Below are 15921 nucleotides of genomic sequence, written 5' to 3' on the forward strand. Positions count from 1 at the left end.
CACGCGGACGCGTGACAGAGGCCACGCACCAGAAATTGCAGAAAATGCTCCCAGCGATTTCTGAAGCCCTTTTTGGCCCAAATCCAAGTCCAGAAGGCATAGATTAGAGATTATAAAGTGTGGAAATGCATCCATTCAAAGGAGAGCTCGCCAATTTTTACTTCTCATGATTTAGATTTAGTTTTGAGAGAGGTTCTCTCCTCTCTCTCTTAGGATTTAGGACTTCTCTTAGTTTTAGGAGTGACTCTCGATCCCAGGTTTAATGTTCCTTTACTTTAAGCTTCCCTTTCACTTTTATTCATTCCATTACTTTAGTTGATTATTTACTTTTGCCATTTAATTTATGAATTCTTCCATGTTCCAGATTATTTGAATTAATGTTATTTGAGGTATTTCAGTTTATTATTGCTTTCTTTTATTTACGTCACCATTGCTTTCAATCTGAAGACATTTTTATTCCAGCAAATTTACTTTTTCCCTTTTAGTCTTGGTTCAGAAATCAGTAACTCAGGAGTTATCTTAGCTCAACATAATTGATAACTGTTATCTTTGCTAATTGAATTGACTTTCAATAATCCCAATCTTTTCTTAGGAAATAAATAGGATTTGAAGGTTAAACTAATTAATCCCTTGACTTTCCTTTGCTTAGCAAAGGTTAACTAAGTGGAATTAAGATTCAATCTTCTTTATTGTTGAGAAGAGTAACTAATTTGGACTTCCAATTTCTCATCCCTTGCCAAAAGTTTATTTTACAGTTATTTATTTATTTTTAATTGCCATTTAAATTATTTGCCATATTTGTTCCTCATTCTTGAAACCCCTAAATTACAATCTCCATAACCAATAATAAGAACATACTTTCCTGTAGTTCCTTGAGAAGACGACCCGAGGTTTAAATACTCGGTTATCAATTTTAAAAAGGGGTTTGTTACTTTTGACAACCAAAACTTTTGTAAGAAAGATTGATTGCTTGGTTTAGTAACTATACTTACAACGAGAGTTTATTATAACTTCTAAACCATCAATCTTCAGTTCTTCAAAATGGCGCCGTTGCCGGGGAACTGCTAACGTGTGCCTTATTATTGGTTACTGTAAATATTTTTCTTTTACTTGTTTATTTATTTCTATTTTTCCTTTTTAATTTTATTAGCTACTATGAACTCTCACCCTTCTCGCTTTGAGTTTGGTTCTAACTTTGTTGAAGAAAATTGAATGTTACAGCAGGAATATGCATCAAGGTCAGACCAATCAAGGATGGATGGAGCCAAGAGGATCTAATCAACCCTTTAGGCAACAACACCCTCCAAGATATCATGGACAACGACCATTCTACAATGCATACCCAGCTGATAGATATGGTGGACAACCTTGTAACTACCAACAAGTCCTACCCCGTGCCTATAGACCATCCTCTCAACATAACCTCGAACCACCACACTCACAAGCTTCTCTTCACCATTCGCCACCACATGATCCCTATTTACCCCAATTCCAATCTAATCACTCCCAAACACCACCACTTTCCTATGTATCATGTCCAAATCCATCACCCCGAGAATCAGAGGTTCGCCTCAAGGAAACAATAAATAAACTTCAAACAACCATTCGACAACTGGAGCAAGCAGTAATTCAATTAGCTTCTAAACATTCGAACATTCAAGGACCAACCACAGCCCCATGTGGACAATCTAACGAAGAGAGTAGCATGAAGGAAATACTAGAAACTCCAGTGGACAAGACAGAGAATGAATTCGTACTAGAACAAGTAGAAGAAGCTGTCATTACGCAAGAAGAAGAGTTGGTTGAAGATCTAGGAGACGCTGAACCTCCATGGGAATTCAGAGCTGAGGAGAACTCCGTCAAGGACGTTACAGTTGATGTTAAGGAGGACAGTGCACAATCCCCAAGGCAAGTCGTTTATGAAGAACTAGACGGAATAACCCAGGACACAAATTCTCTTGATGATGATAGTCACAAGTCAAGTTCTCTTAGTAATGAACTTGCATCCGCAAGTAAATTCTCTGAGATCAAAGAATCTTCCCCAAATGAATACGAAGATGATGCAGAGGTAGATTTCTCTCGACCTCCAAACTATAACTTGAGTGATGAGGAAGACACAGAAGACTTTGACCAGGACACAGATGCATTTGAAGAGCCTTGCAAAGAAGTGGAGGAATTCACAGAAGAGCACAAGGGAGTAGAACTTACAGAACCACCGGAAACACTACCCCAAGGCCATTACCACCCAATACAAGCTTCAACTGGGTACAATCATTAACCTTTAACTTTACTTTTTTACTTGAATATGGTTTGCTTGAAACAGATGGCCAGCTTAGAGCTCTCTGTGGCTTTAAGAGTAAGAGGGAAATGGCTTGTGCTCAGAGCTGGTGCACAAGGTTCAATAAGGTTCCACGCTTCAACTTGAAGTGCACGGATTGGTATCATATTCAATTGAATGGATCTCGAAAAATGTTTGGTCACCATGGTGAGAATCTACTTTCTAAACCGCCCGGATGGAAAAGTATAGATCAAGACGGAAGCAGATCTAAAAGCAAAGTTTGGGATCCTGGAATCAATTCCGACATTCGTCATTCCGGGAGCCTAAAAATATGTTTGAAGCTGCTCAGGAGCTTTACATGCCTAGTTTGGGACCCCGGAGGCTATTGGTATTCCAAACATTGGTGGAGATTTTTAGATGAATTTAAACATAATCCGCCATAACAGGAAGCCCCTCCAATGTCCAACTTAAGGACTTTAACTAAAAGTGCTAGGTGGGAGACAACCCACCATGGTATGATCGTTCATTTTTCAATTTTTATTTCGTTTTGTTTGTTTTAAAGTTTTATTTTATAATATTGAACCTGGAATTTTGCATCGCATTCATGTTAATCATTGCATTCTGCATACTGCATAAAAAAAAAGGGTGCGCGACACGACCGCATCACTCATGCGATCGCGTCATATTGCGAAAAACAATACCCACGCGACCGCGTCATCCATGCGGCCGCGTGATATGGAAATCGGCGTAAAGATCCAACGTCCAGAAAGTTAGACTGGAATCGTGCGGCCATTGTGCGTTTCGCACAAATGACCCACACAATCACGTCACCCACGCGATCGCGTCACTTGCACACAACCAATCCCACGCGACCGCGTGAGCGACGCGATCGCGTCGCGTGGATTGCACAACACCCCAGAAGGAGACAGAGAGTTGCACGGAAACGACGCTGGATTCGTGTGTTTCACACAAATTCCAGCGACGCGATCGCATGCCCCAGGCGATCGTGTCATTCACTCTTTTAGCCATTCCATGCGATCACGTGCCCTATGCGATCGCATCACCCCCCTTCCGCTCCAGCCACGCGACCGCGTGCCCTACGCGGCCGCGTTGATTCAAATTTATAACCCCCCAACCACACGAACCCTATCAGTCGCGCCCCTCCCCCCTGAAACCCTCTCCTCCCTCTCTTCCCCTCCAATCCAACCACCACCATCCAGCCACCATCACTGCCACCCCCAGACGCCGCCGACCTCCCAGACACCGCCGCCACCGACCCCCTTCCTCCTCCTCCTTCTTTCTTCTTCGTTCTTCTTCTTCCCCCCCTCTCCGCCACTGCCCCCTTCGCAACCACCACCCACCACCCACCACCGCCGCCCATCCCAGCCGCGCCCCCTCCATCCGCCACACACACACCTACCCCTCCCTTCCCCTCTTACCCCATTACCCATCCCTTCTTTCCCCCCTGCCCCGAACAGCCGTGCCCACCACCGACAGCCACCGCGCCAGAAACCATCACCACCAACCCCAACCACCTTTCTGCCCACTCTCCTTATTCGGCCTACCAGGTTCCGACGAATGCCACCCTTCTATCCTTAGTCGTTATTTCATTCTTTTCTGTTTATGTTCATGTTTAGGCTAGTTAGATATGCATGTTATAGTGGATTTTAGGTTGTTAGGTAGCCTAGGATGTGGTTAGTGGATTTAGGCCTGTTTACTTGCACTGTTCATGTTTCTGTTTTATCAAATTTGTAATTCTGCTGTTGCTGTGATGTTTGTAATGTTCATATGCTGTGATTTCTTGTCTCATGCTGCTCTTTACACTAAATTCTCATGTTTATATTCCTTATATGTAATTGCAAGCTTTAATTTTAATTCATATGAACTATTTGATTGCTGTTTATTTTCCAGGAGAATCTAATTTTAGCCGACATACTGTCCAAATTTCTGTAAAATGTTTTCATTCATGTTTTGATTTTGGCATTTTGAAATCTGCTTTCCTCTGCTTTACCCAAACCCATTCATGAATGCCCGGCACGCATTCTTATTCTCTTTGATTTCCTGGTTCATACATTGCATTTTTGATGTTTGATTCCAATTTGTACTATTTCTATATCTATTTGAATCATCATCAACCTGTTTTCCTTGTTTGGTTATGAGTTACCTATCGCTTCTAATTATGAATGCTTGTTACTTAGAAACTTATCCTTATGCCACTTACCTTAACCCATTTTTCATTAACTCACTAATTCTAATTTTCTAAAATCTTTTTTTTATTTCTAACTAAACTAACCTTTTAAAATTCTTTTTTCTGGTTTTTCACTTTCTTTTAACCCTCTAACCATGGCATACTGATTATTTTTCCTACTTAACATGCCTTCTATTACATTTTGGATTGTGAATTTTTCCTTTCGAACTTTTAACTCCTATACAATCCTTAATGCAAATTTACTTAACTCATTTTCATCATTCTAATTCTCCTTTGCCACTTTGTATTTCTTTTGACTATTTGCCTATTTATTTTTCTATTTTTATTATATCCTGGTTTTCTATTTTTCAGGATGTCAGATTTCCAGAGAAAAGAAAAAGGCAAGGCTACTACTGGCAAACGAAAATGAGGAGAAGCCTCTATATCTATCATAGATCTCATGCATGATGCCTCCTTGCGGGAGAAAAACTTTATCCCGCAGGAGAAGGCTGACCAACTGCTTCCTGCCACTGATCCAATAAAATTTGCAAACCGATACTGTGAGCTAAAGTATCCGGTGTTTGCAACCTCCAGGAACCTATACTTGGAAAGGACCTTGAAGATCCCAGAAGAACTCCAGCAATACACCTCTGATCAGATCAAACAAAGAGGCTGGTTCTTCCTGGAGAGACCCTTGACTGAGGTCAATGCATCTTGGGTTAGAGAATTCTACTGCAATTACTTCAAGACCTCCCTAGATGCAGTGAACCTCAGAGGGAAGCAGATTCTGGTTACTGAAGAGGCAATTGAAGATGTTCTGAAGATTTTGCCTAAATCTGATCAGCCAGATGGTTATCAGAAAGCTGAGGAAGACATGCACTTTCTAAAGTTTGATTGGGATGCAGTTAAGGCCCGGATAGCTCTTAACCCGACCGTTCCTTGGATTATGGGTCAGAACACCACCATGCCCAAGGGAATCAAGCGGGCATACTTGAATGATGAGGCTCGGCTATGGCATCAGATACTTAGCAACTTCATTATGCCGAGTACTCACGAGACAGATATACCTACCGCTATGATCACCCTCCTATGGTGTGTGATGGAGGGTAAGGACCTGTACCTGCCACGCTTTATCCGGTTCTACATGGCCAGGGTCCACGTCCGAGGCACTCTTCCCTTTCCCTATTTGGTTACACAACTGGGCCGTCGAGCTGACGTGCCGTGGGAGGATGCTGATGAGAGGCCACCTGCTGCAGAATGCAAGAAGATTATCCCGCACAGTAGGAACTTTCTGGCTTTGGGCTACAGACCTCCAGTCCTCACTGCTCCTGGTGACACTGCCACACCATCTGTCGGCCCCTCTTCCTCCACAGCTACACCTGCCACCACCACTGCACCTCCACCTGCCCCAGAGCCCATCTATCATCTAGTGCACCGCCTGTTTCGACGGCTTGATCAGATGGAGCATCACAACAAACGACGCTATGAGCACCTGAAGCTGATGATACGATCTGGCGACATCCCCTCTGAGTCCGACACACCATCTGAGGCATCTGAAGAGGAGGCAGAAGCGCCCGAGGCAGAGACCCACCCACAGAGTGAGGCAGAGCAGGCAGGCACCTAGCAGATAGCACACCATCAGGAGGCTCCGCCTCAGATTCAGGCTGTAGACCCTGAGATCCCTCTTCAGTCAGCACCTCCTCCACAGCAGTCAGACCCTCAGATCACCACCACAGAGACTCCGACCACACATCCTTCCGGTGATGACACCCCTTCACACCCTGCTTGAGTGAGCATCAGGGACGATGCTTCATTTTAAGTGTGAGGAGGTCGCCATCTCTAGCATTCTTTTTTGGTGAACCACTACATACTCTTTTTATTTATTTTGCTATTTTTTCTGTATTTTTCTTTTTATTTCTATTTTGCAGTACTTATACATTGCTATTTTCATGTATTTATACTCTATTCCTGCATTTTGCATTTTTAGTTCATATTTTAGTCACTTAGTTTAGTTGCAATTCTAACTTGTTAGTTATAGAAATTGTGGATTGATTAGTATAGTTTACCCTTTTTAGCATAAGATAACTCGGAATAGATTGAAAAGAAAAAGGAAGTAAACTAGAGACTTTAATAGAATCAAAACAACCCACACCTTACATATATAGCATTACATGTTAGTTAATTAAACAACATTTCATCAAGGAGAAACACTAGAACTTTAAAGCCATTCGATATAAGTTTTACATTGAGAATAATGGGAATTTTTAACTAAACCTGCATGACATATATAACTGATAAATGATTTTTGAGCTAGAGAACACACAGCCTGTGAGTTTTGAGCTTAATTGTATGGTTACATTCAAACCATAATTTTTATTCCTGTGTGTTCCTCCCTTCTTTTATATTCTGGTGTTCTTTACTTTGTTTTAATCTATATGTCCGATTATAGAATGTAGATACATACCAAGAGAGTGATTGAGGCCATTATTTGATTTTAACTCACTTATCCCAAAATAGCCTACCTTTTACATCACCCTTGTTAGCCCCCTTGAGCCTTTAAATCCCATTTTATTCTATTAGCCACATTACTAGCCTTAAGCAGAAAAACAAAATAAAATCCCAAGTTGAATCCTTGGTTAGCTTAAGATAGAAAATTATGTATAGTTTAAATGTGGGAAAACCTATTGGGAACATGGATGATAAAAACAAAAGGTAGAAAAGTTGAAAAGAATAAAATAACTCAAATAAAAGTTTTGGGAGGCATGCTCATGTAAAATCAAAATAATTGAATTACCATGTGCATTAAAAAAAAAATTATGTTATGAATAAAGGGGACACAAAAAGAACTCCCCAATTATGAAATAAAGCAATGCACATGGGATAAAAATAAATATTGAGGCATGAGCATGTAACATCAAAAGTGAGAAAAATATGGGAAATTAGGTAAAGAAGCTTTGCTTTACAACATATGTATGTTAGGTGAGATCTTAGACTAATCAAAGATTCACTTAATTAGCTCACTTAGCCTTATACATATACACTTACCTTTACCTTGGCCCCATTACAACCTTAATTAAAGACCTCATGATTTTTGGTATGTCTATATTCTATAATTGTTGATTGGTTAGATGAAAAACAAAGTTATAGAAAGAAAGAATAAAAAGAAGAATAGAGTGATTAACCCAATAAACACTGAGTGATTAGAGAGTAAACACAAAATCCAGTGAGGGTTCAATAGCTCATTAACATATATCTCTGTTTAAATTATTAATTGTCTTGCAAGTTTTTAAAATGTTTTTTTTTCGCTCCCATCTCAATTGCAAAGGCACTTTATTACTATCTAAGGCTTGGCTATATATATATACATGACTCCTTGAGAATGTGAATTAATTTAACTACATGCAAGCTTTATATTCAAGAAAATAAAAATTAGAATTGCATGATGCATCATTCATCTAGGTAGTTGCATTTAGATTAGATTGCACTGCATGACATTCCACCACTTTAACCTTACTTTTTACCTTGGACTTAGCATGAGGACATGCTATTGTTTAAGTGTAGGGAGGTTGATAAACCCATATTTTATGATATATTTTGTGCTTAATTTGAGTGATTTATTCAATCCTTCACCCACTTATTCATATTAATTGCATGGTTTTACTTTCCCATCCTTATTATGTGATGTATGTGAAAAACATGTTTCCTATGCTTTAAAATTAATTATTTTAATTACCTTTATTTCCATTCGATGTCGTGATTAGTGTGTTGAGTAGTTTCAGATCTTCTAAGGCAGAAATGACTTAAAGAATGAAAAAGGAAAATACAAAAATGAAAGTAAAGCACAAAACGGAGTTTCTAAAGAAACTGGCATCCACGCGATCGCATGGGCGACGCGGACGCATGCCAAGTGCGAATCAACAGCGACGCGACCGCATGAATGACGCGACCGCGCACCTTAAGCAAAACACATATGATGCGGCCGCCTAACTGACGCGACCGCGTGACAAGAAAAGCTCCGAATGACGCGACCGCGTGACCCACGCGGACGCGTGACAGAGGCCACGCACCAAAATATGTAGAAAACACTCCCAGCGATTTCTGAAGCCCTTTTTGGCCCAAATCCAAGTCCAGAAGGCATAGATTAGAGATTATAAAGTGTGGGAATGCATCCATTCAAAGGAGAGCTCGCCAATTTTTACTTCTCATGATTTATATTTAGTTTTGAGAGAGGTTCTCTCCTCTCTCTCTTAGGATTTAGGACTTCTCTTAGTTTTAGGAGTGACTCTCGATCCCAGGTTTAATGTTCCTTTACTTTAAGCTTCCTTTTCACTTTTATTCATTCCATTACTTTAGTTGATTATTTACTTTTGCCATTTAATTTATGAATTCTTCTATGTTCCAGATTATTTGAATTAATGTTATTTGAGGTATTTCAGTTTATTATTGCTTTCTTTTATTTACGTCACCATTGCTTTCAATCTGAAGACATTTTTATTCCAGCAAATTTACTTTTTCCCTTTTAGTCTTGGTTCAGAAATCAGTAACTCAGGAGTTATCTTAGCTCAACATAATTGATAACTGTTATCTTTGCTAATTGAATTGACTTTCAATAATCCCAATCTTTTCTTAGGAAATAAATAGGATTTGAAGGTTAAACTAATTAATCCCTTGACTTTCCTTTGCTTAGCAAAGGTTAACTAAGTGGAATTAAGATTCAATCTTCTTTATTGTTGAGAAGAGTAACTAATTTGGACTTCCAATTTCTCATCCCTTGCCAAAAGTTTATTTTACAGTTATTTATTTATTTTTAATTGCCATTTAAATTATTTGCCATATTTGTTCCTCATACTTGAAACCCCTAAATTACAATCTCCATAACCAATAATAAGAACATACTTTCCTGCAGTTCCTTGAGAAGACAACCCGAGGTTTAAATACTCGGTTATCAATTTTAAAAAGGGGTTTGTTACTTGTGACAACCAAAACTTTTGTAAGAAAGGTTGATTGCTTGGTTTAGTAACTATACTTACAACGAGAGTTTATTATAACTTCTAAACCATCAATCTTCAGTTCTTCAACCTCTCTTTGTGAACAATTTATATTTTGTTATGGCCCGACTTGTGGGTTTGGAATGAATATTTTCTTTTTGTAATAGCCCGTAGTTAGAACATTTTAGCCCTTAGTTGCCTTCGAACAACTTTTGGTTAATGTTTAACTTTTTTAAGCTATGTCACATGTAGTTGTTTAGCTTGATTTCTTGGGGCTTGCCTTTTGCCCTTTAGTTGTTTTTTGACAACTTTCTAGGTAGCGTTTTTTAGGCTTTGCCTAGGTTTGGGCAGGCCTTCTGGCTACTTTCCAGATAATGTTCAAATTCCTGAACTTTTATCTTTAGTTGCCGGGCGTTGGCCTTTGTCGTGCATTTTTTGGCCGACTCGCTTTTGCCTTTTAGTTGTTCCTTGACAACTTTTTAGCTAGCACTTTGTCCTTTTCGGGACTCCATGGGTGCCTCTGCTCGAGCTCGAGCAACATTTTAGTGCTGTTGAACGTTGGTCTTCGCCCCGACCTTTGCGAAGTTGGATTGTTAGGGTTTTCCTTTTTAGTTTTCCTTTGTATGGTCTGACTTTGTTCTGTTGGTCCTTAAGTTATTTTTGCAACTCTGTTTTTTATCTGATCTGTTGATGGATCACATTATACAAGTTGCTTTTATAACTTCTCACATTAATTTGAACCTCGTCGCTAATTCTTGCTGACCACCTTGGGTCGGACAATAACTTTTTGCATTTTTTCGAGCATAAATTAATGTGCCTGGGTAGGAAACTTTTGAGGAATAGTAATTTCAGGGTAAAGTTGACAAAAAGGGTTTCTTTACAAGTGTGGTCACCCTGCAGATCGGGTGACTCCTAGCTCTTGACCTGGTGCCTCGTTAAAAAATCCTTTTGTTGGGAAAAAGAGTGCACCTTGGTTCAAGGCCTTCTAGCTATAGTACCTTCTCAGGTTACAGGTGTGCCATGATCTCGGGAGCTCCAGCCCTTCGAGGTTGGCCACTGTTCCGGGGGTTACCTTAAAAACTATAGGTCGATCTCAGACGAGATCTTCTGTGCTGGTCAGAGATGATGTATCCGGATGGTGGATGGTGGCCGGAGCTGTCGCGCCCGACTTGTTGAACTGACAATGCTGCTGATCTTCTGTCACCGGGGGGTGGTGGTACCTGCAAGGGACTCCAATGCTTAAGTTAGTAAGGGTATTAAACAGGCTTTTAGTAGAATCAGAGTATGAGTTATACCTGGGTGCTCCAGTATATTTATAAGAGTAGGAGATGACCTTTTTTGGGGATAAGATAGTTATCTTATCTTATCTTATCTTCAAGTGAAGTCATCTTATCTTCAAGGGAACCGCCCTTATCTCTATAGGCTTGGGCTGCCTCTGGATTTGGGTCGTGTTCCCTATCTGGGCCCTTGTTTGGGCTTTCCTGGAAATTTTGGCCGAGCTCTTTAAGAAGAGGTCAGATAATCTGACCTGAAGAGGTCGGTCGCCTTGTCGCAAAACATCCTGGGTTGGACAACTCGACCCAGGGTATGAACAGTGCCCCTGCTCGAGTACGTTCTTCTTTTTTGAGGTCGAGTCTTAGTTTTTGGACTTCGATCCTTCTCTAGTGAAGTCGAACTCGAGCATTTTGTCGACTTCGCTGAAGCTTTTGAATGTGAAGCGTTTCTTCTTCTCTTTTTGAAAGCGCGCGCGCTTCCCATTCGCACTCTTTGTCTTGGGAATGTGCGAGGTTTTTAATAACCTCATTAATTAGTTTTAATGCGCTGTTTCTCTTGCCTCTTTTATTTTGAATTTGACACACAAGAAATGGTTTTCTCTTTCTCTTCTCTGTAACTTCCTCCCTTTTCTCTCTATCTTTCTGTTTTACCTGAGACTTGCATATTCGCGTTTTTCTCTGCGACGCTGTTTGGCGATTGTTGTGGAAAGGCAATTTAGATTTTATTGCTCCGTCTTTTAACTTCTTCAGAGTTTTCTCCTTTCTCTTCAGGTTGGCTCTCGTTTCTTTACTTCTTTCGTCATTCCTTTTATTACTTGGTAGAGTTTTGTGAATGCATGTTGGAAAGATTGAACCTTTTCATATTCTTTGTGTTTGTTTGTCTCTGTGATGTGTTTTTCCTGGCTTCCTCTTCGACCTTATGTATTTTCTTTGGTATTTCTCCTGATGATTGAAGCTTTTTGCATGTTTGTTGCCTGTTTCTATAGTTTTTGATTTTGTGGTTTTTGGGATAATGGCTTGTTTGATTCTGGCAAAGGTTGCGTCTTTTGTGATTTCCCCTTGGCATGCTCTGTTACTTGGCAGTTCCTTTTGTTGATAGACTGTATGTAGCTTTATTTGGTTTTTTCTTCTCGGAGTGTTAGTTGAGAAAGGGTTTTTCTTTGTTAGGGTAGCTTTGTAGAGAACGATGGTCTTTTAATACTCTTGTTTTGATTTGCGTCTTTCTTCCTGGAGCGTTGCTTTAGAGTCCTTTGCTTGGGATGATTTAGCCTCTGTAGGCTTCTCTGAGTCTTTTACTCTGCGTTATTGCCTCCAAAGGATGCCTTTGGACCTTGGTGTGCGTCTTGGGGCTTTCCTTTTTTGTATATCTGAGTCATATTGTCCGAGTTGTTCTGATATCGCCCAAGCTATATTTGGTTAGTAATCCATTTTCTTTTCCTGTTTGTAGGACTAGTTGGCCATGTCTTCTCACAAAAATATTGTTGAGGCATCTTCTAAGGTTCCCGAGGGGATGTCCGACTGGTTGGACTCCTTTGTGTTGCTGTGTGTTTCTCTGGCTAATTCTGAATTCTGTGTGGAGCTTAGGAAACATCACCGAATCTGTAGTAGTAGGGATCAGGAGAACAACTATGAATTGGTAGCACCTGATTCCGATGAAAGGGTTTGCTTCCCTGTTCTGACCCATGGGGAGCGTCTCTTTTTCTACGCATACGACTTCTTTTTTAGCCAGATGAACATCACCCTTCCCTTCACTCCTTTTGAGACCGACCTGTTATGGTCGTGTAATGTGGCCCCATCTCAGCTTCATCCGAATTCTTGGGGTTTTATCAAGATTTTTCAGTTGGTTTGTCAGGAGTTTGATGTTAAACCTTCTCAAATCCTTTTTCTGTATCTTTTTGTGTTGACCAAACCTGGGACTACCAAAAAGAAGGCTTCTTGGATTTATTTTAGGTCTGCCCAGGGACATAAAGTTTTTTCCATGTATGATGAGTCCTTTAGGGATTTTAAGAATTACCTTTTTAAGATCCGAGCTGTTGAAGGAGCTCGTCCTTTCTTCTTGGATGAGAATGGCGAGCGCCGCTTTCCTTTAGAATGGCAGAAGAATGTAGTGGTGTCAAGGTATACTTGGGAAATGTTGGATGAGGTCGAGCAGGCTTTTGTAACTGTCTTGGAGGATATTTGGGGGGAACCTCCCTATCTTGATACCAAGAAATTTTTGGGAAATCCAACCCTTGTCCGAACTGTGCTGGGTATTCATTATATTTTGCTCTATTTTATCTTGCTTTCTTCATTTTCTAGTTTGTAATCTGCTTCTATGGTTAATTTCTTTTTCAGAGATGGTTAAAAATAATGACTCCATGAGGGCCTTCAAAAAGGCGAGGAAGGCTACTGCTGCCCAGAACATCTCGGGCAAGGTGGCTGGGGAAGGATTCTCTCATGTTCTGCCGAAGCCATCAGTACCGAGCTCTCCTAGATCGAGGAGAATGATTCCTACCCCTCGGGTCCATGTGCTCGACCCTCCCCAATCCTCTGCTGCCGTTTCTTCTCCTACGGCCGTTCCTCCTTCGAAAAGACCTCGGACTGTTAAGCCCTTTAATCTGAACGCTCCTGATTTTGATGCCATTGGATTTGTTGACCAGCAGATTGGTCCCTATGGTGCCCTTCCTATGGATGATGTTTCTTTTCTTCGCCATTTGGATTTCATAACTCAGAGTAGCATCAAGATGGCGCATATGGGGGCGGCTCTATACCGTACTGCCCAAGATCTTCCTATCCATGCGATGAAGGCCTTTATGGAGGAGGCCAAATCAGAGTTTGACCGGATTAAGGGTTTAAAGGAGGAGCTCGAGGTGAAGGTGACCAAGTTGGAGAAAGAATTGGAGGGTGAAAAGACTAGAGCTGTTGCCTTGGCGGCTTCTGCAAAGTTGGCTGAGGATACAGCATTGAAGCACAAGGAGAGCTATGTTATGACCTATAGAGAAATGATGCATCTTAGGGAGAATTTGGAGTCTGCCCGAGCTAATTATGCCGAGCTCTAGGGTCATCTTGTGGGTAGTGTTAATGCTGCTTATGAGAATTTAAAGGATCAAGTTCGAGTTCTTGCGCCCGATGTTGACCTCTCTCTCTTCAGATTGGACAATATTGTAAAGGATGGTAAAATTGTCCCAGATGACCCTGATGATGATGACGACATCGAGCCTCCTCCCGTGCCTGCCGCCAAGGTCTCTGTTGCGCCGACTTCTTCAACCCCTGCAGTTGTTCATCCCGAGTCGGATCCTGATTGTCAGATATTGAACCGGAATGATGGGACAGTAGATGCGGTGCCTCTTCAGACTCGCCCTCCTTCACCCTGTGATGATGCAGCTGAGAAATCTTCGGATCTTCAATGATTATTTCTTTAGTGTTTTTGTGTATAGCCCGACTTGTGGGCTTTAAACTTTTTATCTTTTGTAGTCTGCGGTAACTATTGGATACTTTTTAGTTGCTTCTCTGTTAGAAACTTTATTTTTGAAAAGAACAAAGGTAGCTTTTCAGACTCTTTGGGGTTGACATCAGGTGGCCTCTTGAGTCCTTTTATTATAACCTTTTTTTCTTGAATAATGTGTTTGTCTGCACCTCATCTGACATTTTTTAGGTTTTTGGGAGTGTTGGAGCCTTGTTGTTCGACCTCTTTGGATTGCCTTCGTATTTTCATACTTTGCAGCTTGATTCTTTTGAGGTCATGAATTGAATAGAAAAATAGTAGTACTTTGTATTAATTCATGAGGAACAGCAGAGCTCCACACCTTAATCTATGGTGTGTAGAAACTCTACCATTTGAAAATACATAAGTGATAATGGTCCAGGCATGGCCGAATGGCCAGCCCCCATGAAAGTCTAAGATAACATAAAACTAATCCAAGATCCCCTATAAAGATAGTAAAAAGTCCTATTTATACTAAACTAGTTACTAGGGTTTACAGAAATGAGTAAATGATGCAGAAATCTACTTCCGGGGCCCACTTGGTGTGTGCTTGGGTTGAGCATTGAGATTTACACGTGTAGAGGTCTTTCTTGGAGTTGAACGCCAGTTTGTAACCTGTTTCTGGCGTTTAACTCCACTTTGCAACCTATTTCTGGCGTTTGACTCCAGAATGCAGCATGGAACTGGCGTTCAACGCCAGGTTACGTCGTCTAAACTCAGACAAAGTATGGACTATTATATATTGCTGGAAAGCCCTGGATGTCTACTTTCCAACGCAATTGAGAGCACGCCATTTGGAGTTCTGTAGCTCCAGAAATGTAATTTTTATTTAAAAACTAATAAAAATATACTAAAAACTAACTAAATCATACTGAAAACTATGTAAAAATAATGCCAAAAAGTGTATAAATTATCCGCTCATCACAACACCAAACTTAAATTGTTGCTTGTCCCCAAGCAACTGAAAATCAAATAGGATAAAAAGAAGAGAATATACTACAAATTCCAAAATATCAATGAAACTTAGCTCCAATCAGATGAGCGGGACTTGTAGCTTTTTGCCTCTTGAATAGTTTTGGCATCTCACTTTATCCATTGAGGTTCAGAATGATTGGCATCTATAGGAACTTAGAATTCAGATAATGTTATTGATTCTCCTAGTTCAGTATGTTGATCCTTGAACACAGCTACTTTATGAGTCTTGGCCGTGGCCCTAAGCACTTTGTTTTCCAGTATTACCACCGGATACATAAATGCCACAGACACATAAACTGGGTGAACCTTTTCAGATTGTGACTCAGCTTTGCTAAAGTCCCCAATTAAAGGTGTCCAGGGTTCTTAAGCACACTCTTCTTTTTGCATTGGACCTTGACTTTAACTGCTCAGTCTAAAGTTTTCACTTGACACCTTCACGCCACAAGCACATGGTTAGGGACAGCTTGGTTTAGCCGCTTAGGCCAGGATTTTATTCCTTTAGGCCCTCCTATCCACTAATGCTCAAAGCCTTGGATCCTTTTTTATTACCCTTACCTTTTGGTTTTAAGGGCTATTGGCTTTTTGCTCTTGCCTTTTGGTTTTAAGAGCTTTTGGCTTTTTCTGCTTGCTTTTTCTTATTCTTTCTCTTTTTTTTTCGCTATTTTTTTTCTGCAAGCTTTTGTTCTTCACTGCTTTTCTTGCTTCAAGAATCATTTTTATGATTTTTCAGATTATTAAATAACATGTCTCCTTTT

This window comes from Arachis ipaensis, chromosome B2 (genome assembly GCF_059453495.1).
Source record: "Arachis ipaensis isolate K30076 ecotype BB chromosome B2, ASM5945349v1, whole genome shotgun sequence".
NCBI lineage: Eukaryota > Viridiplantae > Streptophyta > Magnoliopsida > Fabales > Fabaceae > Arachis > Arachis ipaensis.